General features: G+C 37.0%; 1 pseudogene; it reads right to left on the bottom strand.

The window, feature by feature from the left end:
* Positions 1–244: 244 nt before the first annotated feature.
* Positions 245–1990, bottom strand: LOC126630082 (peptide-N4-(N-acetyl-beta-glucosaminyl)asparagine amidase A-like; annotated as a pseudogene).
* Between the last annotated feature and the right edge of the window lie 15639 nt (positions 1991–17629).

Consider the following 17629-nt stretch of genomic DNA (forward strand, 5'->3'; position numbering starts at 1 on the left):
TTCTAATTCTTGTTGTACTGAAAGAGGAGTCATTTAAATTGTGCTTGCAATTCGTATTCGTGTCTTCAGGATTCTACAAATGGTAATGTAGTCTTCACAGGAGCTCAACAATTCTTCAGTAAACAGATGGCATATTTACAAGAGTTAACACATTTGCAGCCATATTTGTTCTGTTTTCTTTTTGATCAATTAGTCGAAATATTCAAAAGTACTGGATTGAAGCTTTGTTATGTTGCAACTAACACATTCAATCCCCGCAGCAAAGCGCGGGCACATTTTATAGTTACCACCTAAGCCAAGGCAAACGGTCGACATAAACTGTGCATAACAGAAATCCCAATTCGACATTTGTAATGTACTTATATGTTTCTTTTGCTTGTTCCAAGAAGTCAATGTACAAGTAAAGCGAAAATTTTTTGTTTGATGACATTGAGTGGATAATGGAGGATGGCGGCCTGATATGAACTATATCGTTGAAATAGATGGTCTGATTCACTATCTACGTATTGCCATCATTCTTCATGACCATTGTATTACTGTTATAGAGGTCTTGAATTGTATCAGTTGTGATATTCCCATAAGAGGACTTCACCCATCCAGTCGATGACATATACCTGCCGACCCTTGTCAAAAATGTGTCGTTTAAACCCTTGAAATCCAAAACCAATGAAACAACAAGGGGCAAGCTACTATGCTTCGAAAGCTCTCCTTTAGTTTTCGTGCTCTGCTTGTCCAACCAAAGATGCAAATCCGTGTCAACGAACCAAACATTCAAGGCATTTGTGACACTAAAACCAAACTTGTGGCTCTTCCCTAAAAAAGGTGTGATTTCAATATCATAAGAAGGGAGATTTATGAGCCAATTGCAGTAATTGGACTCCACAGGAGGGGATTGAACCTTACAATGAAAATCACTGTAAAAGGCCAGATAGCACCAATAACCTTACCATCTAAACTCACCACAACCTCTCTAAAAGACCCATTTCCAGGAGTACCTCTAAGATTGTTTGCAGTAATGTACTCATTCAGAGCATTTGAATACCAAAACTCATCATTCTCATGAAATGAAACATATACCTCCAACACAGCCCTATAAGCATTATGTGGAATCTTAAATTGCTTCAACTATGTATCGGTCAAATTCTGGATTTCAAACCATAAAGCATCATCATTTAAAGGCAGATTTCTCGAAATGGGCAAGATCAAATCCGCCCAATAATGGTACCCAAAATCCAAATTTCCTAAATTTTGCTCGTAGTTATAATTCAAATTCTTCTCAGCAGGGTAAAAATGGATGCTAATATTCACATGGTATCCCTGTGTTTGTTTTATCTACCAAATTCCCAAGATAATTTGATTGTTCTAAAGCAAAGAATAGTACCTTGTGATGTCCTTCTTGACACTCCAAACAATCCCATTTTGCATTGGCTCAGTCGTACAGCTCTTGAGAAGCTCAACGCCGCTGAGCCAAACCCCAAAAATCCGATCATTGGTAGTCCACTAATCAGACTCACCACACTAGAGCTATTCACAGAGCAGAGACAATACCCCACCAAGGAAAAAATGGAAGATCGTTCTAGCAAGTTCTTTGATTCGGTAATGGAAGAAGAAACGGGAGAAAAACAGGATTGAACGGGGAATGAAGGAAGGAGAAGACTTCTCATATGCCATAATCAACATTTAATTTTTTTTTTTTAATTATTGGTTTATTAAATGATTTTTAATTTAAATATAATTTTGATTAATTTAAATGATGTGGACAATCACATTAGATACCACATAAGATGGTATATCAATATAATATAAACACATAAGAATAGTATTACTGTTAACAAATTAATTAATAAAAAGAGAGAATAACATGGAACATGGGCTTCTTGGCAAAACATTTAATAAATTAGGACGTGGTCTCACGTACTCTTGCATCACCTCTCATTGGCGTTGGCGAAACCCAATTCAAATCTCCTCTTGTTTTTGGCTTCTTTCCCATTCCTCATTCTTTTTCTTTTTTTTCGTCATTATTTTCCAAAACATAAAGAAGAGAAAATTATTTTAGTAGAAGAGAAAAATTATATAAAAAAAATTACATGTAGAATATACTTTTAATACTTGATTTTATATTAAGACTGTTGTAGGCATAATTTACTGAACAATTATGGAGGCCTTAGAGAGGGGTGCGGCAATAGGTAGAGAGAATGAGGGAGATGTGTAATTGTGGATGTCCTCTATTCCACCTCATTGTACCTTTATTTATAGTAGTAGGATAGGTAAAAACCTTTTCATTTAGGATTACAACATTTAATAGGTAATCTACTCCTAATATGAATATAAGAGATATTCCAAGATATACTAGGATTTACACAATTACATTCATGTGTGTAAATACTCAAGTAAATGGCGCATCAGGTCTTCAACGATAAAGTAAGTACAGTTTATGAAGTCGTTGGCATAATGAGTGAATGCGAGTCTCAAATCAACGGAAGAATGTATAAAAAGTAAAACTCACAAAACCTCGCTATGGTAAAACCTAAGGTAGGAGAAAACCCATAGGCTAAGGATAAAAGTGAGAAGTTGCATTAAGTAAAAAACTATACGTCTTTTGGACGCAAGTAGAAGAGCTCACAAAGGTATGATCAACATAGGATGGTTGCCTCGTTAAAACCTAGTTAGGTAGCAAAAACCCAGTGGGAAAAATGCTCCTAATCGTAGGGGAAAATAGTACATTAAGATCAAGTGAGTATACTTCTGGATACTCCCCCTGAGTTTGACATAACTTCCAAATGAGAACTACAAGCATTGCATATGATAGTTAGGCATACCTAATCCTCGGACAAGCTTCTGAAAGGTTGGCTTCGGCAGTGACGTCGTTTAGAGGTCAGCAAGGTTGTCTGGGATCGGCTTGCATGACTTCAATCTCCTGATGCTTTACTGATGTAGATGTAGACGCAATATGTCTTGGTGTTGACTTCGTTGATGTATCATGGCTTAGTCGGGTGGATACATGCAGCATAATCTTCATGGATCATTGTTAGGACACAACGTTGGATGAAAACATAGCAAGTACTTCGAATATGCTCAACAAGAACTCCTAACCATGTCTCACTTGTGGCGCAGTGAAGCGAGGTGAGTCTTGGAACGATTCGAAGATTTCGCAACTAAGGTCATATCGTGGACCTCCAAGATATTGCAATATCCCTAACAGTAAAGACATAACCATTTGGGGATTTTGCCTTGTGTGGGTTTGATAAGTAACATGCGTCAGCATAACAACAAGGCAAGCATCATTCCGAGGATCAGGGGGTTGGATCTGCTCGAGATGCGTTAGGATTTGCCCTTATAGTGCATTCAGGGTACGTCTTTAATACTAATTCAGTGGATGCGTGTAGGCGCGGTGCTGCATCTTTACCAAGATCAACAGCGAAGAAGATGTCCTATCTAAATACAATGAGCTAAGTACAACAAAGTGCAAAGTTGAACTTTAGATATGGAATTTCGGATTCCATAACCTCTTCAAGGGTCTCATTTGCATATAACATATGGACGATCAAAGGTATACTCAAAAGTGACACATTCGGGGTGTAGTTCAACTGGTAAACCAAAATACCATCAGAACAATGCTTCAACTTCAGGTAAAGGCATAAATGAGTTTTCCCAAGATCCTTCATCTCAAATTCCATCTTCAGGTGCGAGGTAGTTTTCTCAAACTCTTCTAGAGTCTTAGTGAGATTCGTGTTAATGACATAAACTGTAACTCTAGCAATTTGGAATAAAACTTCATATTTTAACACGCAAGGGCATAATTCATATCCCTGACTGGTCAAATAATCACTTAGACGAGTATACCACATCCGTCGGATTTTTCAATCCATAAGTGAACGCCTCAAAACGAGTTAAGAGGGTGTTCCATGGTTTGGAACTATTTGAACTAGTCCATGTAATTCTTCGGGAACTTACATGTAAATCTTCGTATTTATATATCCCCATGGAGAAAACACTAACCACATTTCATAATGTTGTTGTTAATCATAGAACGTTTGAGAGAAACCTTGCGTCGTAAGATGTGCATCATATCGCACTATTTCATTCATCTCATAACGCTTCATTTCCCACTTGTAACACAATAAAGTTACCTTGGGCCGTGTAGGAACGACAGGTCCAAATACACTTTGGTAAAGAATTTGAGCTGGATTGTAATTTCGGTTGTCCAATCAGTTCTAAATTGTCACTTAATCAACGGAACACGGTTCAATATCGTTGTTTTTCATTTATGTCGGTAGCTACCATATAAGTGAAAACATCATCGATGATAATCTCATTTCAATTCCATTTAGCTCATCCAAACTAGTATACTGGACCAAGAACTTTAAGTCTCGAAAGAAATCCAGATTAATCTCATGAGATGGAAATGATTTGAGACAACGATCAAGTGTAGATTCATTTTGTACCTTGCCTTCCTCTTCTAGGGAAGTGAATCCTACAAACCGAGTGATCTGTCATGCTCCAGGCCAAGACAGATTAATTGGCTATCCGCCAATGTACCAGATCGTCCAATAGGGGCGTCTAAATCATCCAACATAGGCGGCACACCCTCCAAGGATGTTGACTCAACGTCCGTTAAGTACATCTATCCTTGCAGGCATGTTTGCAGCTGGTATATGATCTCGTCACTTTAGCTAGATCAGAGGAATACGTCTAGAGCAACATTCTGAAATCAAGAATTTATCGCACTTGCTTATCACACTTGTACGGTACGGGGATTGAGATGAGACATAGTGGGCAACGCCCACGCAAATTCACGCCATTCTACAGGAACGTTGACATTCTTATCTTCCCCTACCGACGGGAAGACTGTCTCATTAAAGTGACAACCCGCAAATGAGTGGTAAAGAGATCACATGCAAGGGCTCGAAGAGAGCTAGTGTGAATGAGAATCATGATCGATAAAAGATACACATCCTTCTTTGAGGACCCATGCTGGTACGTTGCGGCGGTGCAACTTGGCATATAGAATGCACACCCAAATGCGTAAATATGAAAATCGTCAGGATCGTACCCAGTAACCAACTGTAACGTCATATAGGTTGGGTGGCAATGGGCCTCAAGGCAGACCAATATAATTGCGTACAAGGATTGCATAGCCCTAGGCAGAAACTAAAAACTTGGTACGCTTACCAAAATTTGGGTGATCATTTAAATTGCGATTTATGATCATTAAGCGATGCTCTTTAAGGTGAACATGGGAATTCAATGTTCAATTATAAACCCAAAATACATGCAATACTTTATCGAAAACCGTTGATATAAACTCTCAAGTATTATCTAGTCTCCCGAACCTTAAGGGATAAGTAGGGTGGTGAACCCTTAATCGGCCATAAGGTTTAGCAGTAATGTTTGTGGACAAACATGTGACTAGTTTGTCAATTCATCAACCAAAACCATAGGTATTTATATGGTCCACATTTTGGTTGGATTAGTCCACATATATTCCCTTGAATCCATTGTGAAAAGATGAGTCGTTTTGTATCTTTGCTAGGGATGATTTAGAAATCAAATTTCCCAAAACGAGCGGGTTTTGGCAAAGTGTGCTTATAGGCACAAGATCCTTACTTCAGGTAAGAAGATACGTTATAGCATCATTGTTCGACCTAAGTGTCCCAAAAGGTCGTGCCAAAACAAGTAAACTGCTCAATCACCCAGCTCCAGGTCGGCCACATGTGGTGTGTTCCCAGTTGTGAGACAACCCATTGGCCCCAAATCAAAGCTTCAGGCTCATTTTTTGAAGTGGTGCAAAGGTATTTCACTATATTTTCTTCAGTGGTTCATTTACGATCATTGTCATCTCGAATATCCTTAAAAACTCAATGTCAGGGAGAATTTAAGGTCCTTTAAATGGTGATTCAGTACCATTCATACAACGAGAAGTGTGCCAATGCTTTTAATCAGGTTGGAGAGACCTGAAGTCATTGGTAGAGATGTGATTTAGGTGTAAAGTTAGTGTGCGTAGTACGCATTTATTCAGACAACTAACTTTCCCACATTCCTACCTAATCACGTGTTTAATTGAATCGATCACATGTATTAAGAAACATGATTCAATTAACTCATATTCGGACAATATCAATAAGATTATCCATAAGTAAAACATAAACCAAACATGAATCCAAGAACATGGAAAAATGTTCACAAAGTAAATGGTTTACTAAAGGGATTCGGCTAACAAGGTTATCCATGTCAAAATTTTGTTCTTCTAACGATGTGCGGTGGAGCAAAATAATCTCACATATTGACTACTAGAATGGTACTCCTCAACAACATTGGTAGGGGCACGAACAGGTGCATAACCAATGATCTATTCCATTAAGACGGAAGTAGATTATGCAGGGTTGAGGTTCAGGAATATTATCCCTTATTCTTGAAGTTTTAGGTCTTCGGTGCCAAGGATCACACTTCGGGCATGATGCCACACCTTGGCAGACCCTAATTCTACCATATGTTTGTGGTAGTAATCAGATCTAAGAATTTGGTAACTTTTGCTTTCTACACTACTGCTTCAGGGGCGAGTTAGAAACATGGAAGGACGAGAAAAGTATTCTCCAGTCAAAATTTGATCGGATTTATAAACTTCAGAATTGTACTCATTCATGGACGTAATCATGGTGTGCTTCAAGCAATGTCTTTCATGATTAAACAGTTCGTATGAGCGAGCCAAAGAGCCATAGAATCCTCAATCAGGAGGTATTTCCATTTGTAATGCTTTGAGCATAAGTCTTCAATTAAAGATCATGGCAGAGGCTTATTCAGCTCTTCCATGCCATTGTTGGCTTCAATGGTTTCTTAGCTTCTTGATAGTCAAGTGGAGATTCACGTCTTATACCCACATAAAGTGGTTTCTATTAAAAACATCCAAATCAGGAAAATCGAACTTGTGACAATTCGACAATCCATTGAATTGGAGGGAACAAGATTGTGATCGGTATTATGGGAATGAATCATTCATAAGCATCAAAGTTAGAACATTCGAGTTCTAAGACATGGTATTCATGAAAAACGTCGGGTTTTCATGGGTGTATTGTTTTATGAAAACTTCGGGTTTCAAGGGCACTAAATTTGAAACTACAGGTTCAATGATCTTCAGGTCAATAATTTTGGATTCATTATCAGATTAATGGACTGCATGTCACTTTTAAATAATTCAATAAATCGGGCCATACATGGTCGATTGTAGAAACAAAAATAATAATAACATTCGGGTTAAAATTATTTAAAATGCCAAAAATTAGCATTGGGTTCAAAAAATCATAGCCCAAACACAGTGGGCATGAGAGCCATGAGCAGGCAAGGCCCTATAGGTTTATTGGGCTCGGGTTGGCTGTATGGAGCAGACCCAAAATCATGGTTACAGGCCACGGGTCTCAATTGGGAAGCCCAACCATGAAGGCTGGCGTGTTGAGCTTGGGTAGGCTCACGCAACAAGGCCCAAAAAGGGCATGCAGGCATGCGAGCCAAAAACCAGCTGCAGGCCGGTTGTGGTTTTGGGTTTAAGGAAGAAGCCCAGCCGTTTGGGCTGGCTTTTGGTTTTGCATGTTGGGGCTAAGACAAAGCCCAGCAAGCATGAAAGCTTGCTAGCGAGGGCTGTGGTAGGTAACTAGTCCAGCAAGCAAACAAGTTGTTGCAGATGGAGGGGCTTCAGGCCAGTGACAGTGGCAAACCCAGCATGGCTTCAGGCATGCGGGTTGTGGGTCAGGTTTTGGAATAAGGCTTCAGGCCCATGTGATTGTCATCCCAGGCCGAGGCCTGGTCGAGTTCTTAAGGAAGGTAGCAAACCCATAGGGCTGCACAAGGTCCAAATAGATACCCCAGTGTCTGTCGCACGGTGGTGCCACAAAAAATTACCCAATTTTGTTGTTTTTTTTTTCTTTTTGAACCTAGGGTTGAAAACCCCTAATTGCTTCTAATTTATTTCGATTTTTTTACTCACATATTTCACATAGCATAATTGCGTAATGCATGAAACAAATATATATATTGACAAATATATGAACATATACAATATATATCGGAAGGAAAATATAAACATAGGGGGTTCATGCATCATGGGGAATGTTTTCATGCTTCATGGTCGTTTCAAATATCTTACTTTATTTTAAGCGTACCTGATTGGCAGAAAACAACAAAAGTCTTTGAATTTGTAGAAGATCCTTTTCGGAAAGCCGGAATTGCATCTTCAATGCGTTGTATCACGTTCAACATAGAAAAATTAAATTGAATCAATAGCATGTAGATCAATTCAAAATAATAAATTAATCATAAAAAGAATGATTAAAATGTAATACTCCCCTGATTGAAGATCAAACTCTCTTTAGCGCAGCGTCAAGAGCGTGCTGATAACGTGTTGTATGCATAATTTACTGAACAATTATGGAGGCCTTAAAAAGAGGGGTGCGGCAATAGGTAGAGAGAATGAGAAAGATGTGTAATTGTGGGTGTCCTCTATTCCACCCCATTGTACCTTTATTTATAGTAGTAGGATAGGTAAAAACATTTCCCTTTAGGATTACAATATTTAATAGGTAATCTACTCCTAATAGGAATATAAGAGATATTCCAAGATATACTAGGATTTACACAATCACATTCCTAATCTAATAGGACTGCAACAAAGACAAAATTTTTTAAACATTTTAAGGATAGACAAGCATCTTATGTTAGATCACCTAGCTAACTGGCTGGTGTTAAACCATTAAATATCTACATAGTGTCTCTAATGGACCCTTAGTATTTTTTTGAGCTGACTAGTTAAGACAAGTATTACATCGTATAGTCGTTTTTTAATCGTTCAATTTCTGTTTCAATTTGTTTACTTTGCTAGTCGGTGTATTCAAATAAGCCTTAAAGTCAAGCCACTCGCAACCATTGGATAATATCTTTCAACAATATGGTTGCATCGCTTACACTGGAAACTTCGCACACCTTAAGATATGAACCTCTTAGTTCAGATCAACTTCTAAAGATATTTAACGTAAACGGAGCATAATTAACAAAGTGTCTTGTTAATGTAGCATATATTGTCTTTTCGATCTCCATAAACGTGTACACGTGCAGTTTCTGATGGTTTTGGTATTTTTTTGAGTTAATTAAACGTAACAATGTGTTGTTTTGCTGGTGTATTATAAACCAATCTTATAGTCAAGCTAACGACAACCATGTTGTTGGTATCGAAATTCGGACGGAATCTGGACTCAGTTCAACGCATATCTGCCCCCGAGTGTTGCTTTCGGTGTAGACGTCACAGGATGACTGAGGGAGAAAAAATTGGCGTACGCTGCCAAAGATAATTGATAGGATTTTTAGTACCTGTGCAAATAGGGTTAAAATCATTGAAAATACTTGCAAGAATACAAGATTCTTGCAAGATAATTTTAGTATAAATGCTCATGCAAGGTCGTTGTCCCCAAAGATTATTTGACTAATTTGTAATTAAACTAACTCTTAATTAATTATTAAAAAAGATTTTATCAAATATTTGAGATTTATGAATTTAAAAAGATTAGATAAACAATAAAACAAATATGAAAGTTGGGAAATAATGGCAACAAAGAAGAAAAACGTTTTTAAAATTAGCAATTTAGAGAAATCTAGGGTTTAGCCGTCACCGTCACAATCCTATGCAATTCTATCAATTACTTATGAATTTCCACATATATGGTTTGAAGGTTAGGTTTTCCTAATGCATATTTTTCTGTGATGTTCAAGCGAAAACATATATCTAACATGCAATCTGTTTGTGATGTTCAGATCAAATATAAACATGCAAGACTCATTAAGTTTCATAAAAACCCTTTGAAAAACCATGCAACCCTTAAGAGCGTGATGTTCGCCTTAAGTGAACTTACAATTACTAATCACAAGAAGCCCTTCTCAATTTCAGGGTGATGTTCCAACAGAAATTGCATCAAATTACTTGTCTAAATATCCTAATGGTGATCAATCATTAAAATATATAGATAGTTTTAATCGCGGTGATTAATAATTCAAAGCAAGCATGCATCCATTCATAAGAAAATTAATAAAATTACATATTCATGCTAAGGTTCATGGCCTAACCCTAGCAAAAAGAATTAGTTACGCATACACATAATTAAAATCAAAGAAAATATCATTAGAAGAAAAGGAATGAAAACACCTTGAAGTAGAAAATCTTCAAGAACTCCAGCAATTATCTCTGTCTCCAAAGTTTCATAAAAGAAAGCGTAGAAAAGAGTAAGAACGGCAAAGCAATATATTTGCTAAACCTTTGCACAAACCCTAAGACATAGGTCTCTTATTCCAACTAGGAAACTAAATAATAATAAAATAACTTAGAAAATAAAGTCCTAATTAAGCTAGGAGAATCTGCACAGAAACTGTCCAGCCACGTTTTAGCCTCAAATCTCATCCCAATCCGGCCCATAATAGCTTGTTTTGAAGATCGGGACGTTCTGAACACATCTCCAGAAGGCCACAAAGCCATCCGAGATCATCTTGGTCTCCAAAAACGCAATTCAAGCTCAAAACGTCACTTTCCAGCACCGCTCACTGCTCCTTTATTCTATCGCCAGAAAATCATTGCTTGGTAGAAAAATCTGATATTTTAATATGATCAAGCCAAGTGACTCACAAACGTCCTCCAACTAGAATTACTCCAAAATTCATGCATTTGGTCCTGTTTTGCTCAAGAGGAAGTCGAAAGTCCTATATCAAAAATACAACTCAAAGTATCAAAATTCTTCCAAAATATACTAAGAATAGGGTTAAATATATAATATAAAATCCTCTCATCAACAATGTTTGGCTCGAATCTGTGAAAGTTGCTCATAAATCTGACTTCTTAACCAAATGATTGTGTAAATCCTAGTAGATTATGTATAAAAAATTTTGTATGTGGTCCAATATCCTAGTGGCTGAAGTGTTCACTCATGCGTTTTGGGTTCGAAACTCCCTCTTCCCAAATTATTGTAATAGTGAACCCCCCCCCCTCTCTCTTAATAATAATAAAAATTTAAAAAAAAAATTGTATACGATCCTATAAGATGTAGAAGACCTTTCCTATTAGTGATTGTATTACTTGGAGAGCAAGTTTATATCTCCCTTATTAGTATAAATAAATGCACAAGGCATGAGGAATATCAGCTCATTTCTCAAGCACTTTCTCTCTCTCTTCTCTCTACCGATTTTCCTCTCTTCTGTCTCTCTAAATTTATGCCACAACAATCTATTTGCATGCTTTTGTCGATGCACTAAAGAGAGCTTGATCATATTCAACCATGATAGTTATGTTTAAATCATTCTTATTATGATTAACTTTCTATTTTATTTAATTAATATACTTGCTATTGATTTAATTTCTCCTTTTTATTTTATGTTGAACGTGATACAATGCATTGAAGATATCAATAAGGCATTGGAGGTTGAACTTCTACAAACTCGTTCACAATATTCATTAAGAAATCCAAGTACCTTCTAAAACAAGAGTTCAGTTTCAATATTTTATTGGCTTTGATTTCATGAAACATTCACCATGATGAATGAACCCTAATTTTTGGTATCGAATTTTAGGTTCGTTTTAAATTATTGTTTCCAATTATATATTATTATCGTTATATTATAATTGTGGTGATTTGAATATATGTGAATAAGAGAAGACAAAGAAAAAAGGGGGTTTTTCAAACCTTAGCACATTACGCTGCCAAGCCAAGCTACTCTCATCCAAAACCCTACAAGACCTTAAATGATGTCATTTTGTGTCATCCCTGTACTTCAGATCTGGCTGTCGTTGCTAGCTCGCCTATTGATAGGAGCATATTTATGCGACTTAGTTAGCTTGTTCTTGTGCATTTATGTCGTGTTTCCTTAGTTATTTTAATGTTTAAAGTCATTTTCGTGTGTTTTCAGATTTTATGGACAAAGTAGGCAAGAAGATGCATTTTGGAGCATTTTGGAGCAAAATGGAGCTTGGAATGCATGTCAAATGCATGGGCCAAAGTGGATGGACGAATTTGAGAACTAAAGAGGCCAAGAATATGAAGAATTATGGTCCAAAAGATGAAGAAAACAGCCCAAAAATCTGTCACCCCAACTTGCATTTCTTGCCATGCAAACCACATAGAATTCCCTTTGGATTCTATGCCATGCTTGATCACTCTTGTCCCCTACATAATTTCTAATTTCATGCTTCAATTCATTTAATTATTACACTCAATTGCTTGATACCTCTTGTTCCCTTCACTCATTAGATTTTAGACAACATTTACATCCATTACATGCACCAATTGATGCTCCATCATTCACATTTGGAATCCAATGCCATGTGCAACACATGTTGTTGCACCTTTGACCCATTTGTTGACACATTTCACCTCCCTTTCCATCTCTATGCAATGTACACAATCATTCATGCTCCCTAGCTACAACACCACTCCATTTTACCCTTCACACTTTGCATCATTACTTCATTTTCACCCTTGGACCATTGCACACCACACACACAAATTGCCATGCATTTCATCCTTAACCTAACCTGATTTTCTAAGGTTTTTGGGGCCTATAAATACATGTTTACACCCCTTGGCCAAAGGACAATCCCCCATATTCATCATTTTATCACAAAAATTCGTCCATACACACCCTAGGAAGCAAAACACCCCAAAAACACCATTCTAGTGCCTAGAAAACATAACAGCCACTCCACCTTCTTCCACCCTCTTTGCCTAGTTCTCCACCACCCTCCAACCATCAAACACTCCTCCACACTCACCCTAAACCCTTCCATAGCATTCCCCATCCATTCTACATCATAAAACTACCCAAAATCTGTCCATAACCCAATCTGCCGCAAGCAAGGGAAAGGAGGAATCTTGGATGCACTTGCTACCAAGTTGGAGCATTTTAGTGTTTTCTTTCCTTTGATTTTAATGTCTAATTTTATGTATCTTTGCTTTGTGAGTATGAGGAACTAAACCCCTCTTAGTTAGGGGGTGATTCGAAACTATGTTCATACTTGCAATATGATTTGATTACATCCAGTTGTGATTCATAAGTTGTGAATTCAATTTACTTATCCGTTCATATAAAAACTAATTTGTGTATGTTGGTTAAGAGTGCACGCTTAATTTTCATGCATGAATTTGACGCTAGAATATAAGGGAGTTTCACCTAATCGTTATAAACTTATATTCACAAGTAGTGAAGGTTGCTAGTCACAATCACGTTAAGTAAACTCTTGGCATAAGTTTCATGCAAATCATAGTAACGAGTGCCTCGTCAATGCTTATGTTTTTCATAGAACTTAATGATTCTTGCTTGTATCTCTATTATGCAATTCATGTAGGGAACTTGTAGGGAATGTTTTGGGTTGTCGTATGCAATCATCCAACCTAATAACTTGTGGAAAAAAACTGAGGGTTAATTAGTACAATTCACGGTTAATTTGGGGCGTTGAGTATTCATAGCTTATCGAAAAGCAACTGGAAATCGTTTTGTATGCAAGTGTGACATATGTGGAGAAGAACCTCCTAGCTAATCTTCCATCCATAAGTTTCATTCAAATTCACTTACAATCTGTTTTGTTTTACAAAGTTTGTTTTGTTTTCAAATTCATTAAAACCAAAATCCCCCTTTTACTTTATTGTTTCAAAGTGTTTAATTTCTGTTTTGGTTGTGTGTTAGAGTGTTTTGATTCACCCAAATTTGTCTAAGAATTTGTTTACTTTGTTCTTGTCTTAATTTAATTATTTTCGTCGAAAATCAACCCCATCTTATTTCTTTGAGTCATATTAATTAGAACTTGTCTTAGATTATGTTTTTAAGTGTTTTAGTTCATTAGAAAACCAAAATTTGTCCAAGTTTGTGTGAGAGTCCCAAAATTGCCCAGATTGTGTTTTTAAGGTAGTTTTGAGTGTTTAGGGGCTGTTTTGAGTCTTTTGGTTTGTTTTAGTGTTTTAAAGTATAGTTTTGCATTCTTTGAGTCTAGTTAGTGTTTTAAACTTTGTTTTCACGTTTTCAAGTCAGTTTCCAAGTGATTTAGCAATCCCTCCTAATCCCCGGCCTAGAACGATCCCTACTTACATACTTTACTACAATTGATAAAAAGAGGGTTTAATTTGTGTGTTAACTTATTTTTCACATCACCTATAGTCGAGCTCTGACCTTCCCTCATCGTTTTCTGGTGAACCTAACACCCCCCACTACCTGTGGCCATCCCCCTTGTGATATCTTGTCATTCTCAACGACTAAAACCAAGATTCTAGATGAATCTCAATGGGATTTGTACCTCAACCCTATCGACCCGCAATCAAGACCTATGTATTTAGGCTAGATGCAAATGAGACCTCTGAAGAGGTAATAGAGCCTGAAGTTCCATATATGAGTGCAATTGGCATTTATTGTACTTAAATCAGTGCACTAGATTAGACATCTCCTTCGCTGTTAATCTTTTAGTAAGATGCATCAATCCGTCATCATGCCACCATAAAATTGGTAATAAAGGACGTTTTTTTGTTACTAATGGATTTAAGCTTATTCTAGCACAATGCATCTCAGAATACATCACACCCCCTGGTCTTCCAATGATGTTTGTCTTGTAAATTTGTTGATGTTAACTACTTGTTTGACTCACGTACATAATGCATGTTCCTAGATGGATCATGTCTTTATCGTTAGGATCATCACAATATCTTGGAGGTCCACATAACATACCTTAGTTATGACATCTTTGAACCGTGCTGAGCTCACCACCATGCACGAAACCACTCAAGTTTGTGAGAGCCGTTTTCTATGAGGATATTCAAAGCACTTGCAGTTTTTCATCATTGTTAAGTCCCAACAATGATCCATGAAGACAACGCCACGTGTCTCAACCAAAACAAACAAGGATACATCAACAAAATCAATTCCAAGTTTATTTCGTCTACCTCATATCAGCAAAGCATCAAAAGATTGAAGTCAATCAATATGATGCCAAGACAACCTTACCAACCTCTTCACAAAGTAACAACCGAAGTCAACATTCCAAAAACTAGTCCAAGAAATTGGTATGCTTCTTATTTGCAATGCTTGTAATTCTCAAGGTTGTCGACTTAGGGGGAGTATCCTGGAGTATACTCACTTGACATTAAAATACTTTTTTCCCCTCATATCAGAAGCATTTTTTCCACTAGGTTTTTGCTAACACGAAAAGCCTATTACTGTCGGATATTAGCAAAAATCTGACACAAAATCATGTACTGGCGGATAAAAGAACCGACATCATTGCTAGCATCACGAAAAGCCTTTTGATGTCAGTTAGTCCCCTTAAACAGCCAAGAAAACGCAAAGTGTTTTAAAATGAAAAAAAAGGACAGTAGTGTCAGTTACAGGCGACTTTAAATACTGAAATAGACTGTCAGGTAAAGCAGGTTTGTGTCACTCCTAACTTACACCACTAACCATTAATACATAAAAATAAACAAAGCTAACACTTTCTTCCCATCGGATAAAGACACATTTTGTCTTTCATAACCGACATAAAATATGTTAGTAATTAAAAAAATATATAAAAATGACAATTTCAATTTTTGAATAAATAAAAATAAACAAAACTAATAATTATCTGCAAATATACATTCATAAGAGTTCAAAAGCAAATTTCACCTGTTTCTGAGGTCTTCAAATTTTACCCCGTTCCCACGTGCTAAATTTTGGGTGTCATTTGACAAATTGTCAAGGCATGATATCTACTCCATTTCTACAGGTGAATTCGTAAAGCCATTATTGATATATGATGAAATTTTGAGACTATATCTCATCTATTCTAGTAGTCTACGTTTTCCCCTAGCAAGTAAACCGTTGATGGGTTCCCCTTGAAAGCTTGGTTAGAGAACGCGCTCACTTGCACACGCACTTCAGAACTCGATTCATACATATAGGGGAGAGAGAGAGTGAGAGAGAGAGAGAGAGAGAGAGAAAGTACCACAAAGTCCCAAATTTCAATCTCATTGGAAAATCATGAGGACAAAGAAGAACTCACCAAAATCGAATCAAGCAGAGAGAAAGAACAACCGGGAGAAGAGTAGAACGACAAGACAAGGAGTGGCAACATATGAGTGAGTTTTGAGTTATGGGGTTCAAATTTTTTGTTCAAGGAAAGGGGGAGGAAATTGAATTGCACCCAAGAGGTTTTACGGAAAAAATCTAGAAGGAAGAACCCAAAAATCAACCCCCCTCCCTCCCTCACTCTTTCTCTCTCTGTAAGCATCCTTCAAATCCCCCAATCCCTCCCTTTCTATTTATCTCTCTATAATTTCCCCTCAAATCCCTCACCGAATCTCTCTATGTCGGTTTTAAATACACCGTCGGATGGAACCGACATCAATATTTTCTATGCAAAGAATGGCCCGCCCAAAATTTAGCACACAGAAAATTTCCCGCCCATTGCCCTTGGATAAACTGTTAAAAAATCAATTTATTTCAATTGACAAGAAGTTTTAAAATATTTAAAATCAATTTATTTCAATTTATTTAACTGACTTTAACTTTATGTCGGTCAAAAGCGACACGATTCTCTTTTTATACAACACCACCATTTAAAAAGATTAAAAACTATGTCGGTTATAAGCAACATTAACAATCTATGTCGGTTATAAGCGACATAGACAGTTTATGTCGGTTATAAGCGACATAGACAGTTTATGTCGGTTATAACCAACAGTAATTCTGACACCATGTAAAAAAGTTGTCGGAAATGTCTTAACCGTCAGTATATTATATAAAACAGACACCAACCACTGACATAATAAGCCACTTTTGTAGTAGTGAAAGGCACAAAAATGAGGAATATCAACTCATAGAAATCTTCAAACCCTTTTCTCGATCTTCTCTTTGCCGATTTTCCTCTCTTCTTTGTAAATTTATGTCACAACATGTGGTATTTTTTTTATCATCCAATTATTGCTATTTACATAAGAGTGATATTATGCTCACTTCTTTGTCTTATCTTCGCACCCACCATATATTCACACCTACTATAAAAAAATAAAATAAAAACACCCTACTATCTTCCCACCCACTACCATTATCCCCAAAGTACCCTTTCAATCTCCGCCTTCGACATGGCTCACCAGCACAACTCCCTCTTCCCTTGCCCATGAGAAGCCCAAATCCGATCACATCCATGACTTCATGTTGCATGATTTCTTCTTCTATAGCCTGTTCTTCCATTCTATTTTTTTCAAATATTTGAATCAATTTTTTACTGTTAAACACTTTTTTCTTTTATAAATGATTATATCTATATGCGTGAAATAACGGAAGCAAGACCGTGACCACTCTTCTGCACTTTTACCACCATCCCGAGTATCCCACGGCCAACAACGCAGGTGATGCAACGACAGTTGCTCAACAATCAAAGAATCCAAGCCAAAAGAATAAGAAGCGAAATCGGTAGAGAAAGCGACTCTATCTATGTTGCCACCAGAGAAGCCGGAGGCCAACAATTGATACGGTAACTGATGCATTCAACGCGTTTTGGGATGCGTATTATGACTGGCCCGACGAATACAACAAGATCAACTCGTGATTCAATCATATATTCATTTATTTATGTTCCAATAAACGC

This window comes from Malus sylvestris, chromosome 7 (genome assembly GCF_916048215.2).
Source record: "Malus sylvestris chromosome 7, drMalSylv7.2, whole genome shotgun sequence".
NCBI lineage: Eukaryota > Viridiplantae > Streptophyta > Magnoliopsida > Rosales > Rosaceae > Malus > Malus sylvestris.